Source organism: Camellia sinensis, chromosome 13 (assembly GCF_055761805.1).
Source record: "Camellia sinensis isolate YWXY chromosome 13, ASM5576180v1, whole genome shotgun sequence".
Taxonomy (NCBI): domain Eukaryota; kingdom Viridiplantae; phylum Streptophyta; class Magnoliopsida; order Ericales; family Theaceae; genus Camellia; species Camellia sinensis.
Window position 1 is genome coordinate 59,505,950 of NC_138973.1, and position 14,238 is coordinate 59,520,187.

At 35.3% G+C, this 14,238-nt stretch overlaps 1 long non-coding RNA gene across 2 annotated transcripts; it reads left to right on the top strand.

Moving 5' to 3' along the window:
• The first annotated feature begins 9,719 nt into the window (after nt 1–9,719).
• On the top strand, nt 9,720–10,579 carry LOC114258884 (uncharacterized). Of its 2 annotated transcripts, XR_014347984.1 has the most exons (4): nt 9,720–9,816; nt 9,927–9,996; nt 10,145–10,200; nt 10,283–10,579. It is a non-coding gene; the product is annotated as an uncharacterized LOC114258884 (long non-coding RNA). The 2 variants fall into 2 exon arrangements; XR_014347983.1 differs by lacking the exon at nt 9,720–9,816 and having other exon boundaries at nt 9,874–9,996.
• Nucleotides 10,580–14,238: the final 3,659 nt, after the last annotated feature.

Genomic DNA, 14,238 nt, shown 5'->3' on the forward strand with positions numbered 1-14,238 from the left:
AACCGGACGGTATTGTATTCACTCCGTGTGAAACATGGTGAGAATTACATAATTTTCTTACATTCTTTCTGTTGAAATATGTAGGACTGTTATTCATTCACTTAAAATGTTGCATTTATTGTATATAATTGCTTCATTACAGTTTTCCTTTGCATAATCATAAGTTATGCTCTTGCATCTTGCATATCATTTGCATTATGCCCCAGCCTACGGGCGCATCTCTGCATGCTTATATTGATTGTCTGCTTGAGTCTTCGGCCTTGTTAAAAATGGGTCGTCTCTGGGCTTTGACACTCACTCCCGTCACTTTGTGACTTTCGAGTTCTGTCAAAGAGGGGCAACTGTAGACACCCCATTTTTTACCGTCCTCAAGACTCGGTTGTGCTTGCAGGTACATCCGGACACAAGTTCGATTGCTCGTTGGGCATTCGACTTTCGCGGCGGAACATCACAGGCTCGAGCTTTCCAGACCCTGTATCCTTTCTACCCCATTCTTGGACCATGACTTGGTCCTTTCAGCATCTTTCTCCTGGTGCACTGCCGGCCATGGTCTGGCACTGCCGGCCATGGATTTGTTTCTGCCGGCCATTGAGTGAGCCTGCCGGCCATCAATGAGCCACTGCCGGCCATCACTGATGGCCGGCAGAACCCCTGTCTCAGCTGGTTTTACTCCAGATATTTTGAGCCAGTTGGAATCCTTTTATCTGCCCTCCATATACATGTATAGAGGGATGAAGCTCTTGCCAAGCTTCTTGAAAAAGCTTTACATTGCTTTCCTTCTATATAAGGAGAGAGCCTCTCTCCTTAGAAGGGGTTGAGCTCTTTGGAGAAGAAATATCCCCCTCTTTCTATATTTTGTTGTATATTTGTGCCTTGAAGTCCATTTTCCTTGCATTTCTACACCACAACACATAGAGATATACCACCACCATTGGATTGAGGTTCTTGGGAGGACTTCTTGAGCTCTGAAAGTGAGGTTTTATCCTTTGAAGTTGCTAGTTTCGAAGTTGGATTTCAAGGGTGAGTATTTTCCTCATTTTAGCACTTTTTTGTATCTCATTTTGGCCATTCTTGCATATTGATTTAGGCCTTGCTTTCAGCTGAAAAAATTCTTGTTTTTAAGTGCTTTTGGTGGTTGTTTAAGGTCTTTTGGCTATTGAGGGTCTTCAACCCTCTTGGTGGCCTTGTTTGGTCTTGTTTTGAGCCATGCCTTAAGGCCTCCGAGCTAGCCTTGGTTTGGCCTTCTAACCACTGAAATCCAGTGGATTTTCAATGGTAGGCATAAGGTTTGAGGCCTCAAATCAGAGGGGGTGGTCCCCTCTCTTTTGGTTCTTGTTTGCTTGCATTTTTGGCCTTTCAAAGGAGCATGCCTCCATGTATTTTTTAGGCTTGGTTCAGGCCCTTTTTGTGACCCATGGCTGGTTTGGTCATATTTTGCATACATCTTACATGTGTAGTATAATCCCATTCATAGCCTTACAAAGTAGCATGTTCTTCTTGCATGTGTTGGCTCCATTTCAGTAGGTTTTTGGTGATGTTTTACCATGCCTTAGATCTGTTTTGGGTTGATTTTGTCACTCCATCCATGCATCTTACACTTGTAGTGTAAACCCCATAAACTAGTCTTGTATGCTTCTTGCTTTAGCATGTCATCCTAGCTTATGTTGAGCCCATTTCAGCATGTTTTTGGTGATGTTTTTCCATGTCATGACTCTGTCTAAAGTGGGTTTAGTCATCCTTTGCATGCTCCATATACTTGTAGAACAAATCTTGTGTACTAGCTTCATGTGCATGATGTTTTGACTCATCATCCTAGCATGTTTTGGCTTTGCTCCAGCATGATTTTTTCCTTGTTTTGGGATGTTCTTGGACTATTTTCGGCTGCCATGGCCATATCACTCATGCTTTGTATAGCTATAGTGTAAATGCTTAAGCTAGTCTTGGGTTTTGAAGCCCCTACCATGCCATACATGTGATGTTTGCATGCTTTGCCATCATTCTAAATGTTATTTAAGTCTATGAAATGTGGCCATACACTTGCATTTGACATGCTTTTAATGCCTTGGAGCCTTGGCTCTTTATGCCTCAAGAATGAACTTTTGTGCATGCCATTAAGCCTAAGCCTTTGGTTCATCATATCAGTGCATTTTCGGTCTTGTCATACCATGATGTAACTCTGTTTTATGCTGTCGAAGTCATGCCATGTTTGGTTCTAATAGGTATAGTGTAATGCCTCTTTATAGCTGTGCATGTTCCATGTTTTCGGACTTGTGTTCTAGCTCGTGTTGGCTAGCTTCGAGCTTGTTTTTGGCCTTGTTTGGACCTGCATTGGGACTGTTTTAGGCCCCCTTGGCCCTTTAGGGCTTTCTTTGTATGGCCATGGCTTAAGTCCCTTTACTTATTTTGAGCTTCGAGCATCCTAACATGCCATACTTGCATTGTTGAGTTGATTTGGCATCAATTTACATGAGATTTCAGAGCTTAGGGTGCTGTCACATATCCATGCTTATCTCTCTAAGTGTCCTTAAGAGTTGCATCATTGTGTCTTAATCCTTGAGCCAATTGGCATGTATGTGTTGTCTCGCCATTTTATGTTTTTCATACCACCATTCCAACACTTTTGGCCACTGATTTGGACCTATTTAAGAGCTGTCCATTTTAGTTTAAGTCCCTCCCCCCTGGATGTTGTTGCATACTTGCATGTTTGCATGTTGTTACATGCTTAGCCATTTTGTGTGTTGTCGCATGCTTGTTATATCACATGTTGTCGCATGTAGTGATACATGATTGCATACTTGTTGCATGCCACGATGTTTACATGTTTAGGTTGCATTACTTGATTGCATACATTGTATTGTATTTGGCATGCTTGCATCGCATTGTTGTTTGGGTTAAATGTTAATCCGGACACGAGGAATAAGGGGCATTTCATACTTCAAGTGATGGAACGTGTTTCAGTTCTCGGTCGCCAACGCTCTTGATTATCCATGATAGAGTTCTAGGCACTTATGTGTTTATTTGTGCATTCATTTCATATTAATTTGCACAAGTTGGATCTTTGGCCATCATACATCAGGATGCATGATTGATGGTCGTGGATTCGACTATGCCTCTCCCTTGTTGTTTCGAGGTGATATGGGGTGGCATAGTGCACACATACCCTTGGGAGACCCTCTCTTTTCTCTATTTTGTGCTCTGTTGCAGCTTGGTGTCCCAGCACATCAGTGGCCGGCAGTGCCTTATAGATGGCTGGCACCTCCTCATCCTTGGCCAGCAGTGTACCATCTTTGGCCGGCAGGTGGTCGACAACAGTTCCCCATGGCCGGCAGGCCACTGATGCATTCCCCAGACTGGTTTTGGTAAGTTCCAGCAGCAAGGTCAAGGACACCCTGCAGACAGAGCCTCTAAAGAGCAACCGGAGAGCTTACCGGGACAGGAACCAAGCATGCATGTTCACCTTCTTCAACTTGCCGAGACAGCATTGTTTAAATCGCTTACTTGTTAGTTAGCATTTGGTTTCGTAATCAATTAGTTAATTTGTTAATTAATTAAGTTTTGTAATAATTAGTTGTAGCTAGTCATTCAATTTGGTTGTGTAATAATTAATTAGCTTGTTAGTTAGTTAGTTAGTTAGTTGGTTTGTATTATTCATTCGGACCCTCCGTCGAGAGGGCATATGTTGTAAAAAGTGTACATGAGTGTGTGCATGTCTTCCAATCCCACGTCTTTTTCCTTTTTACTTACCTACTTTTGATGGTTAGTCTTAGGGCATATTTTATTTAGCATCCTTATGCTATGCATGTTTGCATCATTCATCTACATTGCATGCACCGGGCTCGGCGCATCATACAAACTGCATCGTATTTCAATTCCAAGTTGAATACATGTATCAATTGTCGTATCTTACATGCCATTTTAGGATAGTCGATCCTATTTCTAATTGCATCTCGTATGTGTTGCATTAGCCATCTCAACATAGCTAGGATCATACATTTGATTACTAACTAGTTCTTTGTTTTGGCTCAGAGTACTAGGTAAGCTTTTATGCTTTAACATACTACATGTGTGTCATGGATTGCCATGATAGCATGCTTGCCATGAGGCTAACTACTTATGTGTTTAACTGCCTGAATGCCTGTGGGTGAAGGTTGGATTACGTGAATTGGAACAATTTATTGAAATCCGCATTTTAGCCTACTTACGAGTAGCAAACTTCAAACTATTTTCTAAACAAACGGATATGCGATGCTTTGTTCCAAATTAGGCGATCTAGTCTATACTTGTTTTGCTGTGCGCATCACATAGTAATTCTAGCTAATTAACCAGAATAAGAACGCATGTGTTTTCAAAAACTAGATATCATGTTTAGTAGTGGCCGATCTTTGATCGGGCAAGCGGGGGTGCTCATAGATGAGCTTTCCCAATCGTACCCAAGTTCCCGAGCCGAGGCAACTTTGGTGATGACGGACACATGGCCTTAGGCAACGAGTCAGGGTTTCCTAAATTTTTCCAAAAAATAAAATATTTAGGTGGCGACTCTGTATCTGGCAAAGCAGTCCATGTTTGGCACTTCTTTACAAAAATCAGTTGTCCAAAACGATTTGCTGGATTTGGACTCTTTGGTGATTTATCGATCTTGCATTGAACTTTGCAAGACTAGATTCAGAACCGTGACAATTTGAGTCCGAACTGTAGGCATGAGGCCCTCGGGGCGCGTCTACATCTTGCTTGATTTTCAGGGTTCATGTTGTATATCTAGTGAAGAAATATCGTAGAATGGTTAATACTCCACATCGATTGGTCCTTAAATACTAAACCTGCACTTAGATTGTGGATAATAGTTTTTATGAATCCTCTACAGTCGTAGTGGGGATTGAAATTAAACACCTATGAACTTTGAAATATTTTTATCAATCACAAGACTAATACACCACATTCATCAAATGCTTTGAATGTTGTTGTAAATGAGGCTACGCAGGTAGATTACTGGGATGCTTTTGTTTAGCTCTGTTGATGTATATTGCACTTTTACTTGACCAGAGTTTGGCCTATCCTTTTTAAACTTAACTTCTTGCATTGGCGAGCAATTGTTGAATTAAATTGCACATAGTTTCTATTTTGGCTTTTAATATGAAGACGGTTCTGAACATGCAATATCTTTCTTAAAACAGGATATAGGTTTTCCTTAGTACTTTGAATAATTTCTAATTCTATACCTTTTGGGCTGTTCTTTTTAGAGTTTGGAATATGCACCAGTATTCATGTTTTCTATCATTGTGGTGAGAGACTCATAGGACCAACAATGAAGTTGGTAAAAAATTGGAACTCGATCGGTACCTTATATAGTGGCAAACATCAGCATTGTAGATTTTGGCTTTACTAACATTCTATCTAAATTATATTTTTGTCATAAAAGAACTTTTTCTAGGTTTTTAGTTGTAATAACTTTTATATATGGCTCCAATTTTAAGACTCAAATGAAATGCCTGATTAAACTATAATGTTATGCTATCTGAATTCTTGTCATTGCTATTCCTAGAATGCTTAACGTTACACATTTATGTTTCTTTTTCTTTCTTTTTTTTGTTTTTTTGCGACGGTAACAAGATGGTCGTCAAAAAACATGTTAGCATTTTTCTTTGTTTTTTGCGACGGCAAAATAGCAGTCGCCATAAGTAGTTTAGGCAGTTGCAAATAATTTGCGACCGTTGTCTTGCGGTCGCAAAAAGTATTTGCCACCCCCATTTGCAACCCTCATTTACCGTCACATGGACCGTCGCAAAAGGTTTTTTGTGACTGTATTTTTATTATTTGCGATGGCTTATAGCAGTCGCAAAAAGTGATTTTTTTAGTAGTGGTGAGATCTCCTTCTCTAATAGTAATAATAATAAAATTAAATTAAAATAAAATAAAATTTTAAAAAAAAAGACTTAAAAAATGGAAAAGTTGGGAGACAATAAATAATAACTTTTTTTCTAACCAGATATATTAATTAATTATAAATATTTTTAGCTTATTTGGGATGAGAAAGTGTTAATAATTGATATTAATTATAAAAATTTCCAACTAAATTGGGCATATTATGAATTGGAATAGGACAAGTTGAAAATGGAGTTTGATATTAGGACAAGTTGAAAATGTCTAGTGGTTACTTACCCAAAAAGAAATGGTCTAGTGGTTGAAGTAATAAAAATAATAAAAACCTAAGAGACTCTAAATATTTTACCAAACAATTACATGACACATTATATGAGTGTGAGTCTTACATTTATGTGAGTGTTTAGTAAGTAAAATTTTTGATAAAATATTTAAAATCTATAGCCTTACTTTAAAAAAAAAAACAATATATTGACAGTATAATAAGCCCACCACATTTTATATATATATATATAAATGATGCTTAGCTGCTTGAGATTTGTTTTTTATTTTCAATTTTACCCTTTTATTTTGAATAATTTACTAATGGTGGCCTATATGTTGAGTGAAGGTTTTTTCGTAATTAGGTAAGTATTCTTGGTCAATTATGCAATAGGTTTTTTCGTAAATATCACTACAAGAAAAGTGGGCTTATGAGACGGAACTTTTTGCGACGGCACAACTTGCCGTCTCAAAAAATGTGACTTTTTGAGACAGCACAACTTGCTGTCACAAAAAATGTGACTTTTGGAGACGGCACAACTTGTCGTCTCAAAAAATGTGACTTTTTGAGACGACACAATTTGCCATCGCCAAAAAATGTGACTTTTTGAGACGACACAACTTGCCGTCGCAAAAAATAGAGTATTTGCAACGGTTCCAGCTGCAGTCGCAAAAAAAAAAAAAAACAAGAGTTTTTTGCGATTGTAATACGTATCATTGCAAAAAAAAAAAAAAAAAAGTTAAAAAAATATATATATATATATATATTGTGGCTTTGAGACGGCTTCATATATATATATAGTCATAAAATGGTTTAAATAAATGCAATGGTATTTTTCTATTACAAAATAAAAATAAAAAAATAAAAACGACGTCGTCTTACTCTTTTGAACATTTCTCTTTTCACCCATTTTTTCATCTTTCTATCTCTCTGTCTCTATCTCTGTCTCTGTCTCTCTTCTCTTTCTCTCTCTCACTCATAAGTCTTATCTGTCTGTCTGTCTCTCTCTTTCTCTATGTGTCTCTGTCTCTGTCTCTCTTATCTCTCTCTCTCTCACTCATCACTCTTCTTTGTCTGTCTGTCTCTTTCTTTCTTTCTATGTCTCTGTCTCTCTTCTCTTTCTCTCTCTCACTCATCACTCATCACTCTTCTCTATCTGTCTATCTGTCTCTCTCTCTCTCTCTCTCTCTCTCTGTCTCTCTCTATGTCTCTCGTCCATTTTTTTTCTCTTTATCTCTCTCATCTCCCTTCTCTTTATCTCTCTCGCTCTCTTGCTCATCTCTCTCTGTCATTCTCTCATTTATCTCTTTTTGCTCTCTCTCTGTCTCTTTATCTATATCTTTTCATCCATTTTTTCATCTTCTTTTCTCTCTTCTCTTTCTCTCTTTCATTCATCACTCTTCTCTCTCTGTCTGTCTGTCAATCTGTCTCTCTCTCTTTGTGTCTCTCACTCATCTATCTCTTCTCTCATCTCTTTTCTTTTTCTGTCTCTTTTACTCATCTCTCTTCTCTTTATCTCTCTCACTTATCTCTCTTCTCTCTATCTCTCTCATCTCTCATCTTTCTCTGTCTCTCTCGCTCATCTCTCGTCTCTCTATCTTTCTCTCTGTCTCTCTCGTTCATCTCTCTTCTCTTTATGTCTCTCTCGCTCTCTTCTCTCTATCTCTCTCTGTCTCTCTCATCCATCTATCTTCTCTCTATGTCTCTTTTCTGTCTCTCACTCTCTATCCCTTTCTCTTTCTCTCTCTCTTTCTCTCTCTCTCTCTCTCTCTCTCTCTCTCTCTCTCTCTCCCACTGTGTCTGTGTTGCTCACTCTCTCACTCACGTCTTCTCTATTTACTGAGCTCCCTCTCGATTTATCGATTCACTATAAGAAAATTAACTTTTAGTGACCACTTTGTCTATCTCTCGCTCATCACTCACTCTCTCTCTCTCTCTCTCTCTCTCTCTCTCTCTCTCTCTTTCTCTTCTCTCTCCTCTATCTGTCTCTCACTCATTTCTCTCTCTCACCACCCATCTCCTCTACCACATTCACCACTACTGCAAACGTCATTCCACCACCACCACTACTTCCACTGTCGCCACATCACCTCTATGACTACCATTACTACTACCATCGCCACCACTCCACTACCACCACTACTACTATTGCCACTACTACTACCATTACCTCTCCTTCACCCCTGCCAATCCATTTACACTACCACTACCACAACTTCACCACTAATCTCTTTCGCCATCACCATCACCATCACCATCACCATCACCATCATCTCTTATCCACTACCTTCACCACCACTGCCGCTCTCTTTCCTCTACAACAAAACATTAGTTCATGATTTTTAGTAACAAAAAAAAATAGGCCGCAGAAAAATATTTTTCATTGACTACAGAAAATTAATTTTTATTTTATTGGAAAATATTTTTTATTAAAATATTACCCCTACTTCTACCAAATAAAAAATAATAATATTTTTTTTCATTAAAATAAAAATGAAACAAATAAATTTTCAATCTTAATAACTAAAAAAAAAAGAAATTTTTTTAAAAAAAATCATTAACTACAAAAATATATATATTTTAACAAAAAATAAAAATTTTTGACGACGGCAACCTCCGTCGTAAAAAAAAAATGTTAAACAATGTTATTTTGCTATTTAAATCTCATTTGTGACTCAAAAAAAATATTTTTTTTTTATTTTTTATTCCCGTCCCTTTTTTTTCTCATTCCCGCTCCCTTCCCCCCTCCCTTTTTTTTCCCATTCCCATTCCCGCTCCCTCCCCAAAACAAAAAATCTTCAATCTCAAACCCAAAAATCCCTAATCTCTTCTTACCCCTCTCTCTCTCTCTCTCTCTCTCTCTCTCGATCGACGGCGAGCGGCGAAGGAGCAGCGTCGTCGTCATCGTCGAAGGAGCAGCGTCGTTGTCGGAGGAGCAGCGTCAGAGCAGCAGCAACAGCGTATCTATTTATTTGGAATCTGATATCATATAAAGTATGGGATTTCTTATTTGTTTTGAGGATTCTCAACACTCCCAAGTATGCCCTCAAGATTATTTTCTCTCTTTCTTCTCTCCCTCATATTATATGGAAAGAGATCAGCATATCTATTTGCCTGTTGTTTCTTCAATAAAATTCTCATAAGGTTAGGTTGCATCAATGACAGATCTAACTAATTATGATTCTTTCTTCTTTGAAAAATGACTTACACAAGATTTAGAAAACTGATTAAACCAATGGGTTCAGTCACTTACTAGTTTTCATCAACTTCTGTTGCTCTTTGGTAATCAAATTTTAGAGGGTTCACTCTCTTATTTTGTTTTGATTGTTTCAATTTCATTCAGGTACAACTTGGCAGTTCCCCTCTTTACAAGTTAGATAGAAAGTTGGGCAAAGGGGGCTTTGGGAAAGTTTATGTTGGAAGACGGGTGACCGGTGGATCAGGGCACACTAGCCCTGATGCTGCTGAGGTATATGGTTTGTGAATTTGTTCTCATGGCTCCACTAGATCTCTGTAAAATTTCTTTGAAATTTATTCCGATGGTTATGAATGTGTCCCTTATTTATTTATTTATTTATTTTTGCAGGGGGGTGGTGTCAATAGGTTGCTTTGAAATTTGAGCATCGAAATAATAAAGAATGCAGTTATAACCCGCCTTATGAGTGGCAAGTTTACAAGTATGCAAGATTTCATTGGTAAGGTTGATTGAACTCCATTTCGCTTCCCTTACTAATTATAAATGACTGGTTTCAAAGTCTTATTCTTTATTGCTGGTTTCTTCATGAAGCACTCTTAATGGTTGTTATGGAATTCCTTTGGTCCATTACAAAGGTCGCCTAGGAAACTATTACATTCTTGTGAGTTTTCCTTAATTTTCTTTCGCAAGTCTATGATTTCATTTTGAAAATGTTTCTTGTTCTTTTTCATTTTAATTTTCACTACTGACATTGTGAAAATCATTCCTACTATTATTGTGCTTATTATATTGGGTTTTGTGAAAGCCAGGTCATGGATATGCTAGGCCCAAGTTTGTGGGATGTTTGGAGCACTAAGAACCAGATGTAAGAAGATAGTATCCTTCGTTTTAATTGTTCATATGTTAATATTTGTTTCCGTTTCTTATTGTGTTTGCTTTTTGCACAGGCTGTCTGAAGAGATGGTTTCTTGTATAGCAGTGGAGGCAATACCAATCTTACAGCAGCTTCACTTTAAGGGGTACCTCACTCTCTCTCTCTCCCTCTCTCTCTCTCTCTCTCTCATATGTATATATGCACATGTATTCTGAGCATGCTCATAGTTAATTTTATTTGGTGATTGATGGTGTAGGCACTACAAGTTAGTTTTTGCATAAGTCTCATCTGCAATATATATGTATACAAAATAGTCTCACTTGCATGACAAATCCAACACGAATGTTTTGACATTCTGTTTAACTAATGTAAGAGTCAATGCATAGTTGGTTCCAAGAAGTGAATTGAGAAACTTCCCAACTAGAGATGGAATGGAAGAATATTTCCAATCACAATTTTTGCGTAGTTGTTAGTGATGAGTGTTATTTAGTACATAACCAGATTAAATTGGTACGGTACGATTAAAACCAGAGGGTGTTCACTTCAAGTTAAAAATATTCTTTGATTATTTACAGTAATAGTGATGGTGCATATAGTACATAACTGCATCAGAGATTGAGAGAGTTTGGTGTTTGGTTAAGTTGAAACTCTCATGTATTTAAATTAGTGCATTCAATATCTTGTGTATTGTAAATTAACCATTGCTACTTATAAAATGGGTTTCATAGCAGTTATCTCTGCTTCCATTTGCTTGAGGGGCATGAGAAGAGATTGGAGAGCATTGCCTACTGTGGGTATTTTGATGATGGATGGCCTTGTACCCGCTCTAACTGCTATGGGACCTTGGAATCATCTTTTTTGGTTCAGTTCAGTTGTTATCATTCTATTCCTTGTTTGACTATGTAGCAAGTACCTGAAGGAGTTTTCATTGTTTGAATATAATTGTTTTCCTTCTTAAACTTTCATTTTGAGGGTCTGGTCCTGTTTTGGTGTTTTTTCCCTTTTTTTGGTACAGTCTTTCTGTTATTTTTTACATGCAACTGACCATCTTTTGTTCTACCTATTGCAATTGTAGCCTTCAATTTTATGCTTCTTGTCCCAGTTGAATAAACAGGGTCCTTATTAGAATAATTTTTTTTTTTTAAATCTTGTCAGATTAGTGATCAATGTGGAAAAAGTGCTTATATCATATTTTTTATTATTTTGATCTTTTTTTTTTTTTTTTTTTTTTTTTTTTGTAAAATATTTTATAAAATCTTTTTTTGATACTTTTGGTCTTGTAAATGTCTATTGATTGAAAAATTTATTTACAAATTATTATTTTGTTTATTATGATCTTGAACTTTTTTTAATGCCTGTATCTGTTTGGTAGTGTAGCAAGTGTCATAAATTTTTTACACAGTAATTTCGGTCAAATATTAACACATAATTATATTGTCATTAATTATTTTTATTTTTATTTTTCAGATATTTCCCATGTAGGAGTGTGCTTCTTGTGGAATGCATGCCTGTGGAGAATGTGGCTAACTTTTGTTTTTGTTATCTACGAAGAATGATGAGAAAAACATTTAATTTTGGTTTATGTTATTTTGAATTATGAACAAAATCATGTATTTAAACATTATATATGCATTATGGAACATTATGTAATGGGAAAATTTTGATGTGTAATTATAAATGGAAGAATATTTTATTATGAAGAAATTGTTATTTTTATACAGAAATTTTTATATTATTATGCAATTATTATGGATAAATTTTAATATTTTTAATAATTTTATCGCATGACGTTTTTTTCTTTTTTGCGACGGCACTACACCGTCGCAGAAAACAGAAAATTTTAATATCTTTATTGATTTTGTTACAGGTTTTACTTTTTGTGACGGCACTAAATTGTCGCAAAAAATAGAAATTTTATTATTTTTTAATACTTTTTGCGACGGCACCACACCGTCGCAAAAACAGTGTTCTTGTCGTTGCAAAAAAAAGACTATTAGCGACGATATTTTTTGTCGTCTCAAATAACATTTTCAGCGACTATAAAATAGTGTCGTCGCAAAAAGTCAAGAAATTTCAAACGTTATTAGCGACTGTAAAGTGTCATCGCAAAAGGTTAAAATGTCGTCGCAAAACATTAGCGACAGCACTGTGCCGTCTCAAAAACTATTTTGCAACGTTCCCAGTTGCGACCCCCCTCTTGCCGTCGCAAAAAGCTAAAATTTTAGTAGTGTATGTAAACATTCTTAATCAATTATGAGACAGTTTTTCTATAATTATGTAAATATTCTTGGTCAATTGTGAAACATAAATATTTTATTTTTTAATAAATTACAAATATACACATAAGATTTGTTTAAAATATGAATCAGTCTTATAATACTAGAAATTACAACTATCGTTTATTATAAATTTTAATTTAACACAATACTCAAAAAAAAAATTCCAATGCAATAATAAATTATCAAAATTGTTTATTGAAAAATATTTCCCATATAATTAAAAAAGGTAATTGACTTAATAATTTATTTATTAACCAAATGATTAACTAAAAAATATTTTTCATATCATTAAAAAATAGTAATTTACTTAATGATTTAATTATTAATAAAATTAGTTATTTGTTATGCAAGTATGAATTATGTATTAATAAAAATTAGTTATATATACATATTTTCTTCTACTTTTTTATTAGTTCAGTAAATTATCTTAGTATTTTTTTTTTGTCTTTTCTTTCCGATTTTACCTTTTCATTTTGAATAATTTACTAATGGTGGCCTATATATTGAGTGAAAGTTTTTTCGTAATTACGCAAACATTCTTGGTCAATTATGCAACAAGTTTTTTTAGTAATTACACAAACATTCTTGGTCAATTATGAAACATAAATATTTTATTTTTTAACAAATTACAAATACACCTATAAGGTATATTTAAAATATGAATCGATCCTGTAATACTAAAAATTACAACTATCGTTTGTTATAAATTTTAATTTAATACAGAAAAAAATATTCTCCTATACAATAATAAATTATCAAAATTGTTTGTTGAAAAATATTTCTCATATCATTAAAAACTATTAATTGACTTAATGATTTATTTATTAATAAAACAATTAATTGAAAAATATTTTCCATATCATTAAAAATTATTAATTTACTTAATGATTTACTTATTAATAAAATTGGTCAATTGTTATGCGAATATGATTTATATACTAATAAAATTAGTCATTTGTGTATATATATATATAGAGTGCTGCTATTAGCACCTACCAAAATTCTTTGGACCCCCCATTTTATAATTTTTTTTATTACAATTATACCTTAAAGTAAAATTACATTAAAAGACATTATTAACTGCAACACCCACCTATACACCCACCTATCAGTAAGAACTAATGCTCTATAATATTGGACACCCACCCCCACCCCCACCCCCATCCCCACCCCCATCTCCAATTCCAACTCCAACTCCAACTCCAACTCCAACTATACGTATTCCATGTTTGTAAACCCTAAACCTATTACTTTTCGTAACCAACTAATATAAACCCTAAATCTATTATTTTTTATAATCATCTTAAATCCTAAATGTGTCATCTTCATCACCATCATCAACGCTATTGAACTTGAAAGTTTTGCTTCAAGTATAACGTATACTTCATCACTTATTTCACTGTGTAGAACAATGGAGGACAAGGACTACAATTCTAATGAGACCGGCGTTCTATTAATAAGTTTATCTGTCTTGTATTAACATTCTCGGTCATTTTCGGTCGTTCTTGTTTCGTTCGAACTGTTCGGTACTGGTTTGCTGACTGTTAGAATTATGTTCGGTAATACGGTACTAAACATAATCCTTTCGTTCAATACATAGGTTCCGAACATTAATGCACATAGTCAGTTATGTAATTTTCTTTGTTAAACTAACTTAGAATGGAAAAGAGTGAATTGGAATGGATTTAAGTTATGTATTTTGAATAGATTTAATTCATGTTATTTTAAGTTGTGAATTGAAATGGATTCA